Source organism: Corythoichthys intestinalis, chromosome 19, assembly GCF_030265065.1.
Source record: "Corythoichthys intestinalis isolate RoL2023-P3 chromosome 19, ASM3026506v1, whole genome shotgun sequence".
Classification (NCBI taxonomy): Eukaryota; Metazoa; Chordata; class Actinopteri; order Syngnathiformes; family Syngnathidae; genus Corythoichthys; species Corythoichthys intestinalis.
In genome coordinates this window covers 4468573-4476596 of record NC_080413.1, presented here as the reverse complement: position 1 = coordinate 4476596, position 8024 = coordinate 4468573, and the positions used below count along the sequence as shown (strand labels likewise).

The 8024-nt window shown below is 36.6% G+C and overlaps 1 long non-coding RNA gene across 1 annotated transcript; it reads left to right on the top strand.

The window, feature by feature from the left end:
* The first annotated feature begins 695 nt into the window (after positions 1-695).
* On the top strand, positions 696-3688 carry LOC130907304 (uncharacterized). The gene is made up of 3 exons (XR_009061441.1): positions 696-1343; positions 2694-2745; positions 3061-3688. It is a non-coding gene; the product is annotated as an uncharacterized LOC130907304 (long non-coding RNA).
* Positions 3689-8024: the final 4336 nt, after the last annotated feature.

The window sequence follows — 8024 nt, the reverse complement described above, 5'->3', positions numbered from 1 at the left end:
TTGTACCCTCGGACTGCAGGACAGCTTGAACTTGTTTGGATGTTAGTCGAGGTTCTTTATCCACCATCCGAACAATCTTTGTTTGAAATCTCTCGTCAATTTTTCTTTTCCGTCCACATCTACGGAGGTTAGCCACAGTGCCATGGGCTTTACACTTATTAATGACATTGCGCACGGTAGACATAGGAACACTCAGGTCTTTGGAGATGGACTTGTAGCCTTGAGATTGCCCGTGCCATGCCAGTCCTCAGACATTTCTTTGGTCTTCTTTCTTTTCTCCATGCTCAATATGGTAGACACAAGGACACAGGACAGAGGTTGAATCAACTTTAATCCATTTTAACTGGCTGCAAATGTGATTTAGTTGTTGCCACCACCTGTTATGTGCCACAGGTAACAGGTGTTGTTAATTACACGAATTAGAGACGCATCAAACATGATATTTCAAAGGTTGCCAGTACTTTTGTCCGGCCCATTTTTGGAGTTTTGTGTAAAATGAAAGGGATTTATTTATGTATTTTTTTTCATTGCAAGCAAAATATATGAAGATATTACTACCAACGCATTTGTAATTGCAATCATTTTCTGGGAGAAATTGAGCACTATCTGACAGAATTGCAGGGTGCCAATACTTTACGTTTTATTGAAAAAAAAAAAAGAGATGTACAAAATTCTTTCTCAAGTGTGACGTCACACCAAGCGTGTCTGCACTAGTACGAGCATCACCTTAAAAAGCTCCTTAACATATTATGTATCACTATATTTCTTAGTCTTTCTGCAAAATTTTCATTCATTTAGTCCAAACGAATATTGCAACATGGGAGGTTGTACGCATCCGCGAAGGCCTCCAGATGGCAAACACGGCGTCATCTCTTATCAGGCAGCATCTCCAAACGTGTTGACGTCCCTTAGGAACCTTACTTTATTGTTCAAAAACGCGCGCGTGCAGCACGTGACGACCACAAATCAAGTGGTGCACTAATTGATTAAATAGCCTATTAGATGACGTTTAAAAACAATCATCCAAGATTTAATATATGTACACTGTAAATGCTAACATTCAAATTAATTAAATTTGATAAGTGAACTAAACTCAGTTTTCATCAACCTGTTGTGAACACTACTTTTAAATAAGTAAGTAGTAATTTGGGGTTGGAGAACTTGCTTAACTTGATATATCCCAGTTAAGTCAAATTAGAAAAAATAATTTATTGTACCCAGTGTCCTTTGCGCGTTCTATCAGACATGCGCAGATCTGCCCTGCCTACTTTCGCGCTCTTTCCAACACCTTTCTCATTTATTTTCGCTATTGTGGGTTTATTTGTCCTCAGCACACTGATTTGGTAAGTAAATATTTTACTCTTTTGTAAACCGTCTATTTGTCTTGTTGTAGTGTAGTAGCCTGTGTGCTGCCAGGGAGGAAAAGTGTCAATTACATCAAATATCACCGCTAGCAAGCATGCTATATGACCGTGACAGTAACCTCATAATTTTCAGAAACAAATGTAGACTACAGTTTATGGTAGACTACCATTTATGCCGGCGTTTTGAATTCTTGGTGATTAAGTTGACAGACAGGGCTCGTAACGTTTTTTAGGCGATGGGAGAGGTTTTTAAAACCGATTTAAAACAGTTACCGAGCGGTTTTAAGTTAGCTGGACCGAGGGGAGGTTCGCTTCCTGTGTTACCGAGCAGTTAAGTTAGCTAGACCGAGAGGAGGTTCGCTTCCTGTTTTCAAAATAAAAACAGTAATTCTATCGTTAGTGGGTGTTTTATTTTGTGAAAATAACAGGAAGTGCCTTAGTCACTACGGCCAGCTTGAGTAGCGCCGAATTTCCACGTTGTGGATCTAAACGGCTACTTTCTCACGTAAAAATGTTAGAAATGTCGATAAAGTGATTTATTTACAGAGTTAGTGCTAGAATTAAGTCAGCTTCAGCCTGTCTATTTCGGCTCAGGTAAGAGCTAAATGCACACTCAGACTTTATGTACGCCAACGTAATCGGTTCTTGCGTTAGAGCAGTGGTCCCCAAACTACGGCCCGCGGGCCGTTTCCGGCCCGCCTCCACATTTGGTCCGGCCTCCTGAACCCCCCCCCCCCCAAATAGTGTTATCTATTTCCTGGCTTTTTTTCTGTGAAGAACCCAAACAGGGTTATTTGGTTATTATCTCTTTAATTAATAGTGTTATTATTATTCATTATTATATGATATTATATCATATTATATTATGTTATTATTTTTATTTTATTTTGTTGCGTGAAGAATCCAGAAAGGGTAATTTAATTGTGGCTTTCTGAAAAACAATACATTTTTACATTTAGGCACTGCTGCAATCGTCACACTGTTTCTGTTACAAACTGACCCGGCCCCTCATCAAAGAAGGGAAAGTCATGTGGCCCTCACAGGAAAAAGTTTGGGGACCCCTGCTTTAGAGTGTTTGTCATCTGCACTTCCATTTGCTTTTCTTCATGTGCAGTGCTCCCCCTCCATGTTTGATCAAACTGCACTGATAATTTGAAATTGTTTTAAAATGCATTAATCGCAAAAACGGAGGACTAGATCACATTTCAGAGTGCAGAGATCACAGTCGATGCTATAACAACCTGGTGTGTTGAAGGTTGGTCATTTATGTGCCTATATTTTGAAATTGTTGCCTTAATTTTGTGTTCTTTTTCACCGTCCCCCAATCAGGCTGAAGCAAATGGTCAGAAGTCCACACATACCTCAGTCTCTGCAATTACAGGTATGTCTCATACACTGATCAATGAATTATTTAATATTTGTATTTGTTGGGTTGGGATAACAAACATGCATTAATGTTTTTACAGATGGATTAAGAAATTAATTGTACATCTCAATTTGAATGTTAAAAAAATAATCAATTACATTAATTTAAAAATAACTCATTATTACACAGTTTGTGAATATTAAACTAATTCATTGCAGATTTTAATTTGTGATTAAAAATAATTGGACATTTTAATTTGTAACTGTTAAGAAAAAATGTAACTTTTTTTTCTAACAAGTTCTCAATGCTGAAATTATTATGTCTTTTCAGGTCAACCAGAGCAGTATTCTCTAATGCAGTGGACTTGTAAGTACTGCACATTTTCTGCTGGAAAGAGAGGCTACTTGCTTAAGCATTACCGCTTAAAACATGGATACCACACTCGGACATCCCTACTCCCCATGTCTTCATAAGGACTGCCTCTGCACATTTAAATCTTTTAATGCACTCAAAGTACACCTATCGACATGCCACTCTCAAAAAGATGCAGACAAAAGTGGAGAAACTGCATTTGACTGTCAGTTGTGCAACTTTGTGGAGCCTTGTTAAGAAGCAGACTTCTTTACCCATTTGCGAAGACATCTTAAGCTGAGGCAAATGGTTACTTGCATATATCAAGACTGTAACTTTCAGAGCACTGTTTATTCTACCTTCACTGCACACAAAAGCAGAAATGTGAAATGAGTTTGAACCATAGTATGGGTAGGACATTTGTGTCTAAATCATTCAATCCCAATAAAAGTTGCTTCAATCAAAAAAAATATTTTTAATGAAAGAAAAAGAACCTCTTGCTAAAATGTTTTTTTGAAAATATATTTTTTTTGAAATATATATATTTTTTTATTGACGTGTCACTTTTTTTGCAAAGCATGAAGTTTTAAACTTTTTTTTTTTTTAAAGTGGAAAAAGTTTTTGAAGGCACTTTTTTTCGATTGAATCATTTTGACACAAAGATACGATTTCAACGCTACTTCCGACATGTTTGAGTGGCAGGTGACTACGCCAATGGCATAAAAGCATGCAGCAAGAATAATGGCCACCAGAGCTCCATCGAGCCATTGGACTCTGCTTGAGTCCAAGCCGAAAATAGGGCACTGGTACGTGGGTGTGAAATCGGCATCTCACCGGAGTGCCTGCGATGGTATGGTGCGCTGCTGCTTAATGTCATTCAACAAAGGGAACTTCACCCGCTGCCCTGACGTGATAGTTGGCAATCGTGGTCCTACCGCAGTGTCGCGACGCACCGGTACGTGAGTGGCTGACGAGTGGCCCGACACTAGCCTGCCCAGTAAGCGAGTGGACTACCGGCGAGTCGCCGGCATCCGCGCCGGGAGCCCCCTTCGGGAGCACCGTCGCTTCAGCTTTGAATGAGTGTTGTGTCACTCGTGGGCCGTCCACTCAACAGCCGGCCTCCGCGCCGGGGAGGGGGGGTGATATCGGGGTCCGCCAGTGTGCCGAGACAGGGCACCGTACCATCGCGGACACTCCGGTGAGATGCCGATGTCACACCCCCCTACCGGTGCCCTATTTTTGGCTTGGACTCGAGCAGAGTCCGATGGCTGGATGGAGCCCTGGTGGCCATTATTCTTGCTGCCTGCTTTTATGCCATTGGCGTAATCACCTGCCACTCAAACATGTCGGAAGTAGCGTTGAAGTTGTATCTTCGTGTCAAAATGATTCAACCGAAAAAAAGTGCCTTCAAAACTTTTTCCACTTCAGAAAAAAAAAAAAAAAGGGCGTTTAAAACGTTTTGCTTTTCAAAAAAAGTGACACGTCAATAAAAAAATATATATTTAAATTAAAAAAAATTTTGCAAAAGATTTTTTTCTCTTTGATTAAAAATAGTTTTTTTGATTGAAGCAACTTTTATTGGGATTGAATGATTTGGACACAAATGTCCTCTACCCATAATATGGCTCAAACACAAAAAGGATTGCTTCGATCAAAGAAAACAGTTTCAATGAAAAATAAAGTGTTGAAATGTGAATTTCTGAGTCTCAAATATTTTTTCACATTTAAACCTTTTTTTCTACAATTGATTTTTTTAAAGTTACTTTTTCTTCGATTGAAAAAAAATATATATCTACTAATGACATACTTTTGACTAGAAATTAGACTTTTTTTTTTAGACGATAGAGCTTAATATGAAATTAGAATTTGAATAAAAATAAGACACATATTCTTGGTAAGATTTTAGGTTTCTGAGGTGTATAACTCCAGTACACGTTTTGCATGTACTCTTCTGGTGATGTGAAAAAAACAAGGTATCTTGTTCACTGTTTCAGGTGTTAAAGTGAAATTTGAATTTGAACTGAGTTGTGTGTTTTAAAAAGAGTTCTGTATTTTTATATTTATTTTATCACTGCTGCACAGTTTAAACCATGGGGCAATGTTGATTGTAGTTCGTTGTGATCACTAATATTGTTGAAGAAATCAGAACTGTTAGCTTTACCAGAGCTCAAGCTCATGTTGTAATGGGCCATCAGGCAATGTCCCACAATACGAACTTTCAAACTCAGCTCAAGCAGTGGTTGAAAGCAAATCAGTCTTGCAATCACTGACTTTTAAGTTCTTAGTAACGTATTGTATTGTTGTTTTATTGTAATCTTTTGTTATTTCTTTCCTTTTTGTATCTTTGTGTCACCTGTTTAGGGACTACAGATGTAAATTAGCATATACTTGCTACAATCTGGCATATTTACATCTTTTTAGATGTTCATCAATGTGCACTGTCCCTATTAAATAAATAAATAAAAATAATGGGCAACTAGTTTGTTGCCATGTATTCAATGCTAAGTTAATGTCCTGAAATTATGAAAATAGGATCTCTCCTGTTAGTCTTTGGAAATCACAGGATAGGAGTGAACATTGATGCAGTTCAGGTATTATTCAGTCATTTCTGTCGCAAAAGGTTATCTTAGGTACTTATACTGTACTTTGTATGAAGTGCAAAATGTTGGCAAAAGTGGGTTTATAATTAATCCACTGATTGTTCATTGATACTGAGAATTAACCAAACACTGTTCAGCCTGCCAGGAGCCAGTGTCTCCCATTAAATGCACTTTTGAGCATTTTAAAGTAAACTTTAATTCCACTGAGTTAATCCAATGAGTGTTCTCCATTTATTGTGTTTTGGGGGTCATTACTATTAGATAATGTGTTTTTAATAAAATTAGTATGTGCAGTTGTAATTTCTATTGTGGAATTCTTTTAGGTCAAGAAAATTAAGTTGACCTGAATATGATGGATGAAATGGAAAACTAAAGATAATTAATACACAATTATCACTTGAATACTGCACTCAAAAAAAAAAAAAAGTTACTACAATCCAATTATTTGAGTTAATTTGAGTATTGTACACTCAAAATAAGCAAGTTACTGTAATCCAGTTATTTAAGTTAGTTTGAGTACTGCCAACTCAAAATAAACAAGTGACTATAATCCAATTTTTTTAAGTTAATTTGAGTACTGCCAACTCACAATAAACAAGTGACTATAATCCAAAATTTTTAAGTTAATTTGAGTACTGCCAACTCAAAATAATTAAGTTAATCAAATCTAATTCATCTAAGTCAACATAAATTAAATTTTTTAAGGCAGCAAGTTTGCATATTTTTTTTTAGTAAAGTCAACTTATAATATTTTACAGTGTACGTACAGTATGAAATATCCAACATAAACGCTCATTATCCAAAACTGCTGTGTCCTCAATACCCTAAAGTAGGACGTGCATGGTAGTTTAATCACGAGGCCGATTATAAAGGGAGTTGCTGCTGCTGGTGGGGGCAGCTTAATAAACATATCAACAGATGCGAGCACTGGAAGACAAAACGTTTTTATTGCGCGAGCCTAATTAGAATATGCAAATGAGCACGCGCGAGGTCGAGAGTCTAACGGATCAATGGGCTGTTCAATGGCGTCATTAACATCGAAAATTGCCATTATAGTTGTTTTAACGTAAATTGCAAGGGCGTAGGTTTGCATAGGGACGGTAGGGATACAAGGATGCTCAAATTATCCCCATCAACTTTTAAGCAACCTTATTTGCATTATATAATGACTTCAGATATATAGGTCATTTATATTGTCTTCCTATATTTTGTAAGCATAGAAGTGATCCAACCATTATTAAGTGAATTACAGTACTTTCATTATGTTCAGACCCCTTATGTACACTGACCCCTTTTCACTCGCTTAATTCACTGCCCGACAGAAATACAACATGATAAGACGAGGGATATTAGAAGGTTTTTTTCCACCAGCAGCTGCCACTGAAAGTAATGTAAAAAGACGTCAATGTTGTGGAGGTGGGGAACACTCCACTAATTTTGCTACTGCTACAGTGCTTCAAGTCCATTTTACTCACTTATATTTGCTTGAAAATAAGCTTAACAGACTTATTTTAAGCAAAAACTTTGTTTATTTAATCTTAAATGAAAAACTTGTTTGTCTGAAATGTTATTAATCCAAGAATATTGTTCAAAACATTATTCAAAAGAAATGTTTTTCTTGATTTAGGTGAAAAATGACCAACTTTTAAATGTATGGGCTCAATACGAGCTAATAGTAATATTTACTTAAGTGGAAGAATCTGACGCATTAATCTGTTAACTAGCCTTTAACACCCAAAAAAGAGAAAATTATCGGATTAAGACGTTATAAATATGCAGTGTGAAAGTTAATATAGGTCAATACAGATTTATTTTGCATTAATCATTTAGTCTATCAATTAATTAGGTTCATGTTGGTGAGAAATGTAGCCCTGACCCCCATTCACCAAATATGTTTGGTCTGTCTTGTTAATGTCCCGTCCCCAGCAAAAAGCGTACATCTAGGTTATGCTGTTTTATCGTCCCTACCAATATTAAGTCCCTTGGTATATTGGCTGCCCTGGACGGCGATAGACGACTAATACACTGAAATTGGACGTCTATCGCTGTCAATGGTAGTGACTGAATTGAGAATATTATGGTTTGTGGGTGAAAAATTATGTGGAAAATAGGTAAATATCACGTAATAACGTGATTTATCAATCATCGAAATGATCATTTTAGTTAGGATTTTTTTTTTTAATTAATATTTTCTATTAAAAAACAAGATATTTTGAGTTGATATGTTTGCACAGTTATAAACCCTGCTGTTTAATTCGCACATTAAAGTTAAAAAAAATTAATTAAAAAATTTTTAAAAATGAGCAATGAAGCTATGGGTGTATTTCCTGAAAATGTATAAAA